General features: G+C 47.8%; 2 long non-coding RNA genes across 2 annotated transcripts; one reads left to right on the plus strand and one right to left on the minus strand.

Moving 5' to 3' along the window:
• The first annotated feature begins 1,178 nt into the window (after positions 1-1,178).
• Positions 1,179-2,541, plus strand: LOC142742410 (uncharacterized). Its single transcript, XR_012881373.1, has 3 exons — positions 1,179-1,281; positions 1,714-2,078; positions 2,409-2,541. It is a non-coding gene; the product is annotated as an uncharacterized LOC142742410 (long non-coding RNA).
• A 3,525-nt stretch (positions 2,542-6,066) lies between these two features.
• LOC142742414 (uncharacterized) lies at positions 6,067-9,674 on the minus strand. Its single transcript, XR_012881374.1, has 4 exons — positions 9,376-9,674; positions 6,738-6,820; positions 6,543-6,653; positions 6,067-6,358 (listed from the first exon to the last, which is right to left on the minus strand). It is a non-coding gene; the product is annotated as an uncharacterized LOC142742414 (long non-coding RNA).
• Positions 9,675-17,087: the final 7,413 nt, after the last annotated feature.

The following is a 17,087-nucleotide window of genomic DNA, read 5'->3' on the forward strand; positions in this document are numbered from 1 at the left end:
TACAGTGTGGCATCATTTACAGTGTGGCAGCATTTACAGTGTGGTAGCATTTATAGTGTGGCAGCATTTATAGTGTGGCAGCATGTACGGTGTGGCTGCATGTACGGTGTGGCTACATGTACGGTGTGGCTGCATGTACGGTGTGGCAACATGTACGGTGTGGCATCATACCAGCGGAGGCCTGTGTCATCATACCAGCGGAGGGCTGTGGCTGCATTTACAGTGTGGCATCATTTACAGTGTGGCAGCATTTACAGTGTGGCAGCATTTATAGTGTGGCAGCATTTATAGTGTGGCAGCATGTACGGTGTGGCTGCATGTACGGTGTGGCTACATGTACGGTGTGGCTGCATGTACGGTGTGGCAACATGTACGGTGTGGCATCATACCAGCGGAGGCCTGTGTCATCATACCAGCGGAGGCCTGTGGCAGCATTTACAGTGTGGCAGCATTTACAGTGTGGCATCAATTACAGTGTGGCTGCATTTACAGTGTGGCAGCATTTACGGTGTGGCAGCATGTACGGTGTGGCAGCATGTACGGTGTGGCTGCATGTACGGTGTGGCATCATACCAGCGGAGACCTGTGTCATCATACCAGCGGAGACCTGTGTCATCATACCAGCGGAGGGCTGTGGCTGCATTTACAGTGTGGCATCATTTACAGTGTGGCAGCATTTACAGTGTGGCAGCATTTACAGTGTGGTAGCATTTACAGTGTGGCAGCATTTATAGTGTGGCAGCATTTATAGTGTGGCAGCATGTACGGTGTGTCAGCATGTACGGTGTGGCTGCATGTACGGTGTGGCTGCATGTACGGTGTGGCTGCATGTACGGTGTAGCATCATAGCAGCGGAGGCCTGTGGCAGCATTTATAGTGTGGCAACATTTACAGGGATATTGTCTGTCATCCGATCAAATGAGCTTGTGTGGCATCCTATACTGGGATATTGGGTGGCATCATATACAGGGATAGTGTGTGGCATCTTATCAAATGAGCTTGTGTGGCATCCTATACAGGGATATTGTGTGGCATCATACCAAGTAAGGTGGTGTGCCATTATATCAAAGAAAGTTGTGTGGCAGCATATGCAGGGAGGCATGTGGCAGCGTATACTGTTTTTTATTTGACGTCTTGGGAGAGATATGTATCAACTTTTGTTTCAAATTGTCAGTTATGGCGCCCAAGAGAAGTCGGAAATCCAGTGATGACAATAAACCAATAGCAAAACGAATACCACCAACATTTACCCCAGAGGAGAAAGCAAAAAGAGCCCAGGAGGTAAGACTTTGTGCAGTTGATGTCTGTGAAATGCTTCACTGTGCTGTTGGATAGCACGCTGACTCTTGCATTTGTGGGGGGGCAAGCACACCCCCATATACTTGTTTGAATGGAAATCAAACCGGTCGAAAAGTTAAATTTGTAAGCCAACTTTTGGTCCTCCATTACATTCCGAATATTGGTTCCTATATTTTTATTGTCTTTTCACTCACCTTCACCGTTGACGTTAGTGGAGCGCACACTATGGAATATACCTATGTTTCGGGTCTCATTTTTAGCTGGAAAAATGTAATTATTAGATGTACATGTACACTCCAAAAGTCAATGATAAATAAGTCAATGTCCATCTGTTCCTTTCTGTACTGTTGTCACAATCTGGATAATCTTAACTTACACTGGATTTTATTGTGCAAATTTTTTTTGGGTTTTTAGAGAGCAATATTAGAGCAGGAACTACGAGCAAGGTGTCCCAAATATCAGGATCCAAATATAATTCTTGTACAACAGCCAATGAGAAAACGGGCAGAACAGAGTGCGAGCCAAACTGCTTCAGCGTCCGTGCAACCGGTGGAATCGTGGTGTCAGTGTGGGAACTGCGTTAATTTGCCGACAGAAGAGGAATGCGTCTGTTGCAAAGTTATACGTAATGTGCTAAACAAAATGGAGGAAGATGAGCCGATTAGTTGCATTACAGAGCATCATACTTTTATTGGCACATGTCTGGACAAGGAACAACTGACCCTATGTGAAAGCTATAGATGTTTTGGTCCAACACGTCAAGCACCGCTAAATAACAGGTAAGGAAATTAGTTTGTGTTCCAGTCAAGTTTCAATGATGGTATTGTGATCCTAACCTTATTGCTCAAAGAAATATTATTATGTGCGCTTTTAGCAGCATGCATGTGTCTAATATGTGTCTGACAAATCTTATGTGGTCCCTGTAACACTAGAAGTAAATTTAGTTCTTGTTCCACGCAGCAATCAAACAATGTCTGTCGCTCCAGCGTTTGTGAGCCGTTATGTATTATTCTAAATAATCTTAGCATGTCAGGGGTGACAGTATACGATTGGGGTCTGTATAGTGTGCAAATATGATTGGCTAAACATTTTTTTTTTCTGATGTGTAGGTCCTTACGGATGGTTGCATACAGAATGTTCACCGTGTGGGTTCACGGTTACCTTGGACGAAAAAACAGGCGTACTATTCCAGCATGTGCAGTTCAGAAAGTCAGATCAATGTTTCCAGAAGAAAATCAAGTATATGTTGGTTTCAAGCTAGCCACTGACAATAATGCTTCTGAAATGGCCGATTTTTGAAATGTGTTTGTTTACTTTACTATGCTATCTTTTTCAATAAAAAAAAAATTAAAATCCAAACGTTTAATGATTATTTATTATAATATATTAACACAGCATAAGTATTGTACATAAGAAAACAAAATATACAGGATATAAACTGCTAGTGTTGATTCTGAGGAAGGCGAAAACCCATTGTTAGTTACGTTTTGTTCTTCATTAGTGAGGGAAATTCCTTCCCGACTCCAAATATGGCAATCAGACTAAATCCCAGAATCAACACCCAATATCCACAGATAGTTTGCTTACAAATTATTACAGTAACAGGCAATATAAATAGTGGCAAATAGTTGTATGCTTTTTTTGTAGAAGGGCAATCACAACATAGTTCAGTACATTAAAAACGTGACTTGTGAGCTAGAACAGTTGATGCTTTATCTGGCCGTGGTTCTGTGGCTATGTTTGGTGGTAGGGTCAATGTACGTGTTTGCCAACTATGTTCAATTTCTTGTTTTGTCAATTTGATCACATTTACAAACATAGGAAAGAGGTGTGAGAAAGACATTGGTACGTACTCTTTCTTTGCAGTCCATTTTTTGCTTAGTTTAGAGAAAACTACATTATACCTCATGCTACCAAGCCGATCCGACTTTGTGGTCTGTCGGTGGACTCTAGATTGTTCCCGTTTTGTATTATGATTATGGGCCAAAACAGCAAGTTTTGTCCGTGCTTCCATTCCGTCTAAAGAAAAATGTATTCTTTTCGGTCTGTATTTTAGAATAAAGCTGTGGAATACCTCGATTTTTCCTGTATGACAGAAAGATGACAAGTGGGGCAAGTCTTTCAATAATTGGTTATCTTTGACAATCTTTTCAAGTGCATGATAGGCTGCCGATGTTGTTGACATCCAATTGTGTTTGCGATCGTCATCAATGTCTAAACATCTGTGATCACATTGTGTCAGAATGTCCCCCGGGAATTCATGTACATTACAAATATGTTGAAGTACAGAGAGCCATTTTTCCCGCAGCACATCCACATTACCGCAACTAGTACTACAGCAGTACCAAAAATGATTGGTTATTGACGTGATCCAATCAACAATTTGGGAACAGTTTTTTTTTTTACTTGCAGCCTTCAGCTTCTTCCGAATGGACTTAGCATAATGCCATATATCAAATTGATGTCCAATCTCGGGGTATTGTTCACGTATTTTTTTGCGTATGGAGACATGACGGTCTGTTGCAAGAACATACACATTGAGCCCATCTTGAATAACACGGTTAAGACAGTTTTGAAAGGCCAAACTTTCCATAGCCACAGAAGATGTGGTTTGTGTAACCTGAACGATTTCAAAGTCAACAATCTTGTCGCTCTTGTAATCCATCAATGTGTACACACAATATTTTGCATTATGCCCAGGGCTATCACATTGTCCGTCACCAAGGAGACACAATGGTGTTTGTTTGATTTCTTTATGAAGTTCCATTTTTTCTTGTTTCCAGTGAATGTCCACCACTGGAAATAATAATTTTCTTTGGTGACGAAAGAAAGTGGAATGTGAAATAAATTGCACCCCAATCGATTTACAAATGTCAGACATCTTGGCATAGTTCCCACCATTAAATAAAATGGAAGCTGCAATCAGAAGATTCCCAACCGGTATCCGATTACACTTCGGTTGACTTTCCCAAAAATAATCATGTCCATTGGGACATTTCCCTTTTAGCGAAAGATAGGTACCTTGCTGGAATTTGACTGTGTTTTCTATTTTGTGGCCACAGAAACACGCGCACTGAGCAACCAGTACATCTAAAGCCGATTCAAAAACCAAAAATTTACGTTCTTTTACTAGCTCTTCATCTGCTGGTTCGGAAAACAAATTTGTTGTCACGTTGTCAAATGATAAACTAGAATCTGGTGGTTCGTAGTCCAGATCTGTTGGATCATTTATGACAGTAGAAGAAACAAAGCTTTCCTCGGGATCCTCAAATATGACTTTGCTTGATGTTTGTCTTTGTAAGCGGGGGGTTGAGAACGTTGATGGGTAAAAATGATCCAACTTCATTGTTATTTGGTTAGCAAAAGAAAGTTCTTCCTCTGGAAACTGGCATCCTGTATCCACTGTGAAGATGTGTGATTGAGTGGTTGCATCTCTTATTCTTTTGAAAGGTGTGTTGGTGGCTCTCGTTGACAATGTCGTATGTCTGGTGTTTGTTGCTGCATTTCTTTCGAAAAATTTCCTCTTGACACCAATTTTTACATGTTTCACTCCCATGACTTTGGACATTGACGTTGGTGGATCGTTTTGCATTGAGGTACCGGTCGAAGCGTATGTAATTCTGTTGGTGGATGTAGTAGGCAAAGGCAATTGCATGCATTGTGTTGCACAAGAATAAGTGTGTTCCTCTTCTGTACGTTTCCGTTTAGATGGTGGACACTCTGTTTCCTGATAAGGGAATATCGTGGGAATTGCACTTTCCTTCAGCCATCGTATCTTCTTTTCCGACTTAAAAACATAACAGTCTTCTGCAAAGTGTTTTGAACATAGTCTAAATAAATCTTGTTTTTTCCCATCCAAAATTCGTTGTGAGAGTGCATCTAGATTGTCCAACGATTGTCTGGCCTGTTGGAGCCAAACTTTTATCTTGTCAATGTTGCCTGGGAAAACATGCAGGGTCACTCCTTGAGAGTAAGTAGCTCTATTAGACCGACTGTCACAACTAGAGACAATGCACGACGGCATTTCTATCAAAAAAGTAAATGTAAATATTATGGCATGAGAAAAGATCATTACGTTAATAGCGATGGATTACATAAAGATAGTTGATACCCCGAATGAGGTGTATTTGTGTACTACCATACTTACTATTCCAATTTAGATGTGTGAGTTAGCCTTTTCTAAGTGCAAGAGTAAAACTAGAGAGTTTGTCTAAAATTATATTAACCACAGCGTTTTTTGAAGACATAACATCACATTTGTGGCAGTTCTTGGATCACCGCGTGCGAAGTCACCCATATTTATCACACAAATGTGACCTATGGTGTGTTGTAGATTGTCATGTGGAGAAGTGAGTATTCAACATGTTACATTGTTTATAGGTAACTGTTTGGCACTGGGAATTTACGGTTCACCAAGGCACAAAATAGTGTGTCGTTTTAGACTATCATTGTAAAACCGTCAATGATCTCAGTGCCAGACAGTTTCACCATGTCAATGTTTGAGTATAGGTTTTTTTTGCTGACCAAACCAATTTTTGTTTTGTTTTGTTTGTATGTAATAGAGACAGTGAATTAAAGAGAATAGCATTTATAAACCAATTTTTTTTTATTGATGAAGCCATAACTGCCTTCCACAGTAACACAGAAGAAGTGTTCCATCATAAACACAAATATAAAATTTACATGCAGAACACAAAAAGTTTTTGTTACATAGTCACAAAAATATAGTTCTGTTAAAAAGTCAACATCGACAGATAGGGACCGACATATAAAAGTAGAATTTTGTAGACGGAAATGTAAAAGAGATTTACATTGAAAATACACACATGTCAACGACAATCACTAAGAAGTTATCAGCAGATGAAAAAAACTTGCTTCGTCACATGTTTATGGACCTTCACCAGCAGATGAAAACAACTTTTTTTCCTCATCTCATCATCAAACCGGATCCTTTAGCAGCAGGTGAAAACCCCTTGCTTTGTCACATATTACCACCGTACCTTCACATTGTATTACAGAACGTTTCAGCCAATCATGCGGCATGTCAAAGTTATATTTCCTACAGAAGAATAAAATAAAAAATGTATGAATGGATTGATCAACTTCAAGCGTTGCACTATGCGCAACATGGTCGCTTTGGAAGAATGTCATCCCTGTCTGATCACTCTGCATAGTTTGGCTCCTCTGATGCACTTGTGTGTCATGTATGTTTATATGAACTCCCTATGTTAGGGATTACTTACTTTCTATAATTCGTAAGTTATGCTGCTCAGAATGGCCTGTTCGTCTCCACGTTGGTAATCCGCTCTGGTTGCTGCTGTCGTCGTCTGTATCTGATAGCGTTGCTTTGCCTCCTGTTAAAAGAAGTACAATAATATATTTAAAAAAACATAATTTGCAATTATTGTACGTTTAGGGTAGTCCCCTCGCTCCCGCACCTGTTAAAAGTATCTATGCTCCTCGAATACACTCCTCACGGTTGTGTTTTCACTGGCGCGCTCCCTCTCCTCCTGGTAAACTGCTGATCAAAAAGTCACACACATTGTGGGATTAGATAAAGTGATGTACAAATAGCTGCCACACTATAAATGCTGCCACACTCTAAATGCTGCCACTCTGGAAATGCTGCCACTCTCTAAATGCTGCCACTCTCTAAATGCTGCCACTCTCTAAATGCTGCCACTCTCTAAATGCTGCCACTCTCTAAATGCTGCCACTCTGGAAATGCTGCCACTCTCTAAATGCTGCCACTCTCTAAATGCTGCCACTCTCTAAATGCTGCCACTCTCTAAATGCTGCCACTCTCTAAATGCTGCCACTCTCTAAATGCTGCCACTCTCTAAATGCTGCCACTCTATAAATGCTGCCACTCTCTAAATGCTGCCACTCTGGAAATGCTGCCACTCTGGAAATGCTGCCACTCTGGAAATGCTGCCACTCTGGAAATGCTGCCACTCTGGAAATGCTGCCACTCTGGAAATGCTGCCAGTATGGAAATTCTGCCACTCTGGAAATGCTGCCACTCTGGAAATGCTGCCACTCTCTAAATGCTGCCACTCTCTAAATGCTGCCACTCTCTAAATGCTGCCACTCTCACAAGGTATACGCTGACACAAGGTTTACGCTCACACAAGGTTTACGCTCACACAAGGTATACGCTGCCACAAAGTATACGCTGCCAAAAGGTATACGCTGCCACAAGGTATACGCTGCCACAAGGTATACGCTGCCACAACGTATACGCTGCCACAACGTATACGCTGCCACAACGTATACGCTGCCACAAGGTATACGCTGCCACAAGGTATACGCTGCCACAACGTATACGCTGCCGCAACGTATACGCTGCCGCAACGTATACGCTGACGCAACGTATACGCTGACGCAACGTATACGCTGCCGCAAGGTATACGCTGCCAAAAGGTATACGCTGCCAAAAGGTATACGCTGCCACAAGGTATACGCTGCCACAAGGTATACGCTGACGCAACGTATACGCTGACGCAAGGTATACGCTGACGCAAGGTATACGCTGACGCAACGTATACGCTGACGCAACGTATACGCTGCCGCAAGGTATACGCTGCCGCAACGTATACGCTGCCACAAGGTATACGCTGACACAAGGTATACGCTGACACAACGTATACGCTGCCACAACGTATACGCTGCCACAAGGTATACGCTGCCACAAGGTATACGCTGCCACAAGGTATACGCTGCCACAACGTATACGCTGCCACAACGTATACGCTGACGCAACGTATACGCTGCCGCAAGGTATACGCTGCCAAAAGGTATACGCTGCCACAAGGTATACGCTGCCACAAGGTATACGCTGACACAACGTATACGCTGACGCAAGGTATACGCTGACGCAAGGTATACGCTGACGCAACGTATACGCTGACGCAACGTATACGCTGCCGCAAGGTATACGCTGCCGCAAGGTATACGCTGCCACAAGGTATACGCTGACACAACGTATACGCTGACACAACGTATACGCTGACACAAGGTATACGCTGCCACAAGGTATACGCTGACACAAGGTATACGCTGCCACAACGTATACGCTGCCACAACGTATACGCTGACACAACGTATACGCTGACGCAACGTATACGCTGCCGCAAGGTATACGCTGCCAAAAGGTATACGCTGCCAAAAGGTATACGCTGCCACAAGGTATACGCTGCCACAAGGTATACGCTGACACAAGGTATACGCTGACACAAGGTATACGCTGACACAAGGTATACGCTGACGCAACGTATACGCTGACGCAACGTATACGCTGACGCAACGTATACGCTGCCGCAAGGTATACGCTGCCACAACGTATACGCTGCCACAAGGTATACGCTGACACAACGTATACGCTGCCACAACGTATACGCTGCCACAAGGTATACGCTGCCACAACGTATACGCTGACACAAGGTATACGCTGACGCAACGTATACGCTGACGCAACGTATACGCTGCCGCAAGGTATACGCTGCCACAAGGTATACGCTGCCACAACGTATACGCTGCCACAACGTATACGCTGCCACAACGTATACGCTGCCACAACGTATACGCTACAACACTGGAAATGATGACACACTGCTTTTGCTGCCACAGGCCTCCATGATATGCTGACACAGGCCTCCCGTATATGATGCCACAGACCTCCCCTATATGATGCCACAGGCCTCCCCTATATGATGCCACAGGCCTCCCCTATATGATGCCACAGGCCTCCCTGATATGGCTCCATGATATGATGCCACAGGCCTCCCGTATGATGGCACAGGCCTCCCTGATATGATGCCACAGACCTCCCCTATATGATGCCACAGGCCTCCCCTATATGATGCCACAGGCCTCCCCTATATGATGCCACAGGCCTCCCCTATATGATGCCACAGGCCTCCCCTATATGATGCCACAGGCCTCCCTGATATGATGGCACAGGCCTCCCGTATGATGGCACAGGCCTCCCGTATGATGGCACAGGCCTCCCGTATATGCCGACATAGGCCTCCCTTATATGATGCCACACATGATGCCTATTTCGGCGTTACTTACCGCCTCGCTGTTCCCCCACGGTGGTCCTCCCAAGTCGCCTCGCTCGTCCTCCTACGTCGCCTCGCTCGTCCTCCTCCGTCGCCTCGCTCGTCCTCCACCGTCGCCTCGCTCGTCCTTCCACGTCCGATTCCCTGGTACACCTCGTCCTTCCTTGTCCTCCTCGTCCGACTCGCTGCTCCTCCTCCGTCGCCTCGCTCGTCCTTCCACGTCCGACACACTGGTACACCTCGTCCTTCCTTGGCCGCCTCGTCCTCGAAGTGTCCCCTCGCTGGTCCTGGTCCGCCTCGATGGTCCTGGTCCGACCCGATGGTCCTGGTCCGCCTCGATGGTCCTGGTCCGCCTTGATGGTCCTGGTCCGCCTCGATGGTCCTGGTCCGCCTCGATGGTCCTGGTCCTCCTCAGAGCGTCTCCTCGCAGGTATGCTCGCACTACAACCTCCTTCCACTGTGTAGTCGCTTTGAAAATGGCGGCACACAATGTAAGGAGGTTTGAAGACATTGAAACCCCTCCCTCTCCTGGCACTTGCCAGGATAAGGGAGGGGGGATTCTGTGAGCTCACTAGAGCGAGTCACTTTTCCCAAAATTTGCAGCAGAAAAGCTATGTGGTTGCTTTACCACATGCAATGCTGCAATTTTGTGAATGGCTCCATCTAGTGACCAGAAATGGTAAATACTATAAAATTGAATCCAATTGAATACAATTTATAATATTTCCTGACTCTTAAAAAAAATAAAAAAAATTGGAACAATGTTTAATCACCCACACACTAAATGTTTAATTTTTAAAAAAAAAACATGTTTTTAGGGCAACACCATGCCTTTAAGGGGTTAACATGGGGTCTTCCCTCCACACAGGTGGATGGTAATTAACTAAGAGAAAAACACTGCTGGGAGAGTGTGTGAAGAGGAGAGCATTAGTGTGGAGACTGGTCTGCTGCTGACCAGACCTGATATACAGGGGTGTGAGAGTTAACCCCTGCAAAGGGCTCGACTGTGTGAGTTCTACCTGGACTTTTGTTACGTGAAAAGTTTCTTGCTATTCTAACCTTTGTGTATGCTGATGAGACAAGCTACCGTTGTGTTTATTGGATTTCCCTGATTGAAAGAAAAATAAAGCTTCTAAAGTCCTGTTTAACTGGTTGCTGACACAGGACGAGAATGCTCGTCCTGAGCGGCGAGTACTTGGCGCATTAGGACGAGCATTCTCGTCCTGTATGACATCCCTCTGTGCGCTCGATCGAGAGCGGGGCAACGGCTGCAATACACCGCCATGACCCGCTCTGACAGCGGAGAGAAGAGAAACATCCGCTCTCCGCCGTTAACCCTTTGAATGCCGCGATGAAAGCTGATCGCGGCGTTCAAGGAGAGGGGGCTGCACTTTGATCGCGTCACAGAAAATAACTGTGACGCGATTAAAGCCCATAACCTGTATGGCCAGACAGCCCAGGTTCCATTGAAGGACCCCAGGGCTGTCTGAACATATTTCCTGTTAGGTCATACTGAGGTATGCCCTAACAAGTGCCTGTGTACAATCAGTACACAGGCTAATGTACTAGCATTTAGATCTATGCCAGTATATATATATGGGTATGGTATAAAAAAAAATATTAAAACTGCAGCGGAACTTCTTTTTTTCTGCATTTTCGCCAAAATAAAAATGTATATAAATTAAACGATAATGTATTTACATAAAGTACAACTCGTCCCGCAATAAACAAAGTCTCATACAACTACGTACAAAAATAAGAGTTATGAGCGTCGATGCAAAGAAGGAAATATAAAAAAATTGTTCTGTCCTCAAGGCCAAAATTGTCCATGTCCTTAAGGCGTTAAACAAGAATACTGCGCTGAGAGTGTCTCTTTGCCTATCTACATTCCCCAAACTGCTACAAATGACACACAACTATTTTTGGTGGGAAGATAAATGTTACTGCATGAGACAACAAATCCCTGATGAATCAAAAGTGTCCTACAGATGGGTGAAAAGTTCTCTAGGGAAATCGATTAGTAGAAGGGAGGATGCGCTCAAAGTTTTATTGTTTTTGTAAGAAATGTAAGATGTGCAAAACTTTGAAAATAAAAAAGCAAAAAGTGTTGTCTTAATTCTGATAGATAAAACAAATCTTTTTGAAAAAAGTCAGAGAATAGATTTTCAGTATGTGAGGAGCATGGGCAAAAAACTGAAGCCTGCATCAATGAGCACATTAGTAATATTAAGGATTTATGATTGCGTATCTGCTCATTTTTGTATGGTACATGGTAAAAATCCTTGCAATCTAAAAATTATTGGAATTTGCAAAGTGGAAAATGATTGGAGAGAAAGGGATGTCATAACTTTTTAATTTTTTAGTTGACATAGCCAGGAGCGTAGCTAAAGACTCATGGGCCCGGATGCAAAAGTTCTTATTGAGCACCCCCCCCCCCCCCGCAAACTTCTCATGGCCGACGGTCCGCAGCTTTCAGCTGCATCGCAGGGGTCTCCTAAGTGACCCAACAATGCAGAACTAGCAGCCAGGGGCGTCACTAAGGACTTAAAATGTCAGGGGGAATAGCCACAATACATATGTGTCCGCCCAAAAAAAATGTGTGTGTGTGTATCGGAGACAGCATAGCATATCTATAGCACTACGACCCTATCAACTATGGATAGGATTAGATACAGTGGCTCAGCAGACAATATGACACATGATACGATTAGATTCAGTGGCCCAGCAGACAGTATCACACATGATAGGATTAGATATAAGGCCCAGCAGACAGTATCACACATGATGGGATTACATATAAGGCCCAGCAGACAGTATCACACATGATAGGATTAGATATAAGGCCCAGCAGACAGTATCACACATGATGTGATTAGATATAAGGCCCAGCAGACAGTTTCACACATGATGCGATTAGATATAAGGCCCAGCAGACAGTATCACACATGATGGGATTAGATACACAGCTCAGCAGACCGTATCACACATGATGGGATTAGATACATTGGCTCAGCAGACAGTATCACACATGATACGATTAGATACAGTGGCCCAGCAGACAGTATCACACATGATAGGATTAGATACAATGGCTCAGCAGACAGTATAACACATGATAGGATTAGAAATAAAGCACAGCAGGCAGTATCACACATTATAGGATTAGACTCAGCAGACAGTAACAGCGTACCTCCCAACCCTCCCGGATCCGGCAGGACAGTCCCGGTTTCTCACCGCTGTCCCGGGCGGTCTGCAAAATGTCCCGCTGGGCGCTGAAGCTGTATTAAGACAGCTGATCGCTGCTGACAGGCGCCCTGCATGTCGGACGTCTGCAGCAGCGATCAAAAGAAGGCAGGAGTCTTGCGGCAGCGTTCTCACTGGGATCGATGCCGGGACGGGAGTGGACCAGTCCAGTCACCTGACCTGTCACCTGACCGGTGAGGTCAGATGACGCCAGTGAGAACGCAGCTGCAAGACTCCTGCCTTCTTCTGATGGTGAGTGACGTGAAAGCAGAGCGGAGAGGGGCAGCAGTAGGGCCGGCTACCTCTTAAAAGGGGGTTGTGTTGCGCTACCTACGGGGAGCTATCTACAGGGGGGCTGTGTCTGGCACTATGTATAGGGGGCTGTGTGGAGCAATCTACAGGGGGGGCTGTATCTGGAGCTATCTACAGGGGGGCTGTGTCTGGCGCTATGTACAGGGGGGCTGTGTGTGGAGCTATCTACAGGGGGCTGTATCTGGAGCTATCTACAGGGGGGCTGTATCTGGAGCAAACTAAAGGGGGGCTGTGTCTGGCGCTATCTACAGGGGGGCTACGTGTGGAGCTATCTACAGGGGGGCTGTATCTGGAGCTATCTACAGGGGGGCTGTGTCTGGCGCTATGTATAGGGGGGCTGTGTGGAGCAATCTACAGGGGGGCTGTATCTGGCGCTATCTACAGGGGGGCTATGTGTGGAGCTATCTACAGGGGGGCTGTATCTGGAGCTATCTACATGGGGTCTGTGTCTGGCGCTATGTACAGGGGCTGTGTGGAGCAATTTACAGGGGGGGCTGTGTGTGGCGCTATCTACGGGGGGGGCTGTGTGTAGAGCGATCTACAGGGGGCTGTGTGTGGAGCTATCTACAAGGGGGCTGTTTCTGGCACTGTGCACAGGGGTGCTGTGTTTGGCGCTATCTACAGGGGGGCTGTGTGTGGCGCTATCTACAGAGGGGGCTGTGTGTGGAGCTATGTACAGGAGGCTGTGTGTGGAGCTATGTACAGGGGGGCTGTGTCTGGTGCTATCTACAGCGGGGCTGTGTGTGGAGCTATCTACAGGGGGGCTGTGTGTGGCGCTATCTACAGGGGGGCTGTGTGTGGAGCTATCTACAGGGGGCTGTGTGTGGCGCTATATACAGGGGGGCTGTGTGTGGAGCTATCTACAGGGGGCTGGGTGTGGAGCTATCTACAGGGGGGCTGTGTGTGGAGCAATATACAGGGGGGCTGTGTGTGGCACTATGGAGAGGGGGCTGTCTATGGAGCTATCTACAGGGGAGCTGTGTCTGGTGCTATGTACAGGGGGCTGTGTCTGGCGCTATGTACAGGGGGGCTGTGTGTGGAGCAATCTACAGGGGGGCTGTGTGTGGAGCTATCTACAGGGGGGCTGTATGTGGCGCTATGTACAGGGGGCTGTGTGTGGAGCGATCTACAGGGGTGCTGTGTGGAGCTGTCTACAGGGGGCTGTGTTTGGCGCTATGAACAAGGGGGCTGTGTGCGGAGCAATCCACAGGGGGGCTGTGTGTGGAGCAATCTACAGGGGGGCTGTGTGTGGAGCAATTTACAGGGGGGCTGTATCTAATGCTATGTACAGGGGGGCTGTGTCTGGAGCTATCTACAGGGGGACTGTGTGTGGAGCTATGTACAGGAGTCTGCGTGTGGAGCTATCTACAGGGGGGCTGTGTCTGGCGCTTTCTACAGGGGGGCTGTGTGTGGAATTATCTACAGGGGGGCTGTGTGTGGAGCTATCTACAGGGTGGCTGTGTGTGGAGCTATCTACAGGGGGCTGTGTGTGAAGCTATCTACAGGGGGGCTGTGTCTGGCGCTATGTACAGGGGAGCTGTGTCTGGCACTATGTACAGGGGGGCTGTGTGTGGAGCAATCTACAGGGGGGCTGTGTGTGGAGCTATCTACAGGGGGCTGTGTGTGGCACTATGGACAGGGGGGCTGTGTGTGGAGCGATCTACAGGGGGGGCTGTGTGTGGAGCTGTCTACAGGGGGCTGTGTCTGGCGCTATGAACAAGGGGGCTGTGTGCGGAGCAATCTACAGGGGGGCTGTGTGTGGAGCAATCTACGGGGGGGCTGTATCTGGAGCTATGTACAGGGGGGCTGTATCTGATGCTATGTACAGGGGGGCTGTGTCTGGAGCTATGTACAGGGGGTCTGTGTCTGGAGCTATCTACAGGGGGGCTGTGTGTGGAGCAATCTACAGGGGGCTGTGTGTGGAGCTGTCTAAAAGGGAGCTGTGTCTGGCGCTATGTACAGGGGGCTGTGTGTGGAGCGATCTACATCGGGGCTGGGTGTGGAGCGATCTACAGGGGGGCTGGGTGTGGAGCGATCTACAGGGGGGCTGTGTGTGGAGCTGTCTACAGGGGGGCTGTGTCTGGCGCTATGTACAAGGGGGCTGTGTGTGGAGCAATCTACAGGGGGCTGTGTGTGGAGCTATCTACAGGGGGGCTGTATTTGGAGCTATGTACAGGGGGCTGTATCTGATGCTATGTACAGGGGGGCTGTGTCTGGAGCTATCTACAGGGGGCTGTGTGTGGAGCTATGTACAGGAGGCTGTGTGTGGAGCTATCTACAGGGGGGCTGTGTCTGGCGCTATCTACAGGGGGGCTGTGTGTGGAGCTATCTTCAGGGAGGCTGTGTGTGGAGCTATCTACAGGGGGGCTGTGTGTGGCGCTATCTACAGGGGGGCTGTGTGTGGCGCTATCTACAGGGGGGCTGTGTGTGGAGCTATCTACAGGGGGCTCTGTGTGGCGCTATGTACAGGGGGGCTGTGTTTGGAGCTATCTACAGGGGGCTGTGTGTGGAGCTATCTACAGGGGGGCTGTGTCTGATGCAATGTACAGGGGGGCTGTGTCTGGAGCTATCTACAGGGGGCTGTATGTGGAGCTATGTACAGGAGGCTGTGTGTGGAGCTATCTACAGGGGGCTGTGTCTGGCGCTAGCTACAGGGGGGCTGTGTGTGGAGCTATCTTCAGGGGGGCTGTGTCTGGCGCTATCTACAGGGGGGTTGTGTGTGGAGCTATCTTCAGGGGGGCTGTGTGTGTAGCTATCTACAGGGGGGCTGTGTGTGGAGCTATCTACAGGGGGCTCTGTGTGGCGCTATGTACAGGGGGGCTGTGTGTGGAGCTATCTACAGGGGGCTGTTTGTGGAGCAATCTACAGGGGGCTGTGTCTGGCGCTATCTACAGGGGGGCTGTGTCTGGAGCTATCTACAGGGGGCTGTGTGTGGAGCTATGTACAGGAGGCTGTGTGTGGAGCTATCTACAGGGGGGCTGTGTCTGGCGCTATCTACAGGGGGGCTGTGTGTGGAGCTATCTTCAGGGAGGCTGTGTGTGGAGCTATCTACAGGGGGGCTGTGTGTGGCGCTATCTACAGGGGGCTGTGTGTGGCGCTATCTATAGGGGGGCTGTGTGTGGAGCTATCTACAGGGGGCTCTGTGTGGCGCTATGTACAGGGGTGCTGTGTTTGGAGCTATCTACAGGGGGCTGTGTGTGGAGCTATCTACAGGGGGGCTGTGTCTGATGCAATGTACAGGGGGGCTGTGTCTGGAGCTATCTACAGGGGGCTGTGTGTGGAGCTATGTACAGGAGGCTGTGTGTGGAGCTATCTACAGGGGGCTGTGTCTGGCGCTAGCTACAGGGGGGCTGTGTGTGGAGCTATCTTCAGGGGGGCTGTGTCTGGCGCTATCTACAGGGGGGTTGTGTGTGGAGCTATCTTCAGGGGGGCTGTGTGTGTAGCTATCTACAGGGGGGCTGTGTGTGGAGCTATCTACAGGGGGCTCTGTGTGGCGCTGTGTACAGGGGGGCTGTGTGTGGAGCTATCTACAGGGGGCTGTGTCTGGCGCTATCTACAGGGGGGCTATGTGTGGCGCTATCTACAGGGGAGCTGTCTGTGGTGCAATCTACAGGGGGCTCTGTGTGGCGCTATGTACAGGGGGGCTGTGTGTGGAGCAATCTACAGGGGGGCTGTGTGTGGAGCTATCTACAGGGGGCTGTCTGTCGAGCTATCTACAGGGGGGCTGTGTCTGGCGCTATGTATAGGGGGCTGTGTCTGGCGCTATGTACAGGGGGCTGTGTGTGGAGAAATCTACAGGGGGCTGTGTGTGGAGCTATCTACAGGGGGCTGTGTGTGGAGCTATCTACAGGGGGCTCTGTGTGGCGCTATGTACAGGGGGCTGTGTGTGACGCTATCTACAGGGAGGCAGTGTGTGGAGCTATCTACAGGGGGCTGTGTGTGGCGCTATCTACAGGGGGGCTGTGTGTGGAGCAATCTACAGGGGGGCTGTGTGTGGAGCAATCTACAGGGGGGCTGTGTGTGGAGCGATCTACAGGGTGCTGTGTGTGGAGCTGTCTACAGGGGGCTGTGTCTGACGCTATCTACAGGGGGGCTGTGTGTGGAGCTATCTTCAGGGGGCTGTGTGTGTAGCTATCTACAGGGGGGCTGTGTGTGGCGTTATCTACAGGG

Source organism: Rhinoderma darwinii, chromosome 1, assembly GCF_050947455.1.
Source record: "Rhinoderma darwinii isolate aRhiDar2 chromosome 1, aRhiDar2.hap1, whole genome shotgun sequence".
Classification (NCBI taxonomy): domain Eukaryota; kingdom Metazoa; phylum Chordata; class Amphibia; order Anura; family Rhinodermatidae; genus Rhinoderma; species Rhinoderma darwinii.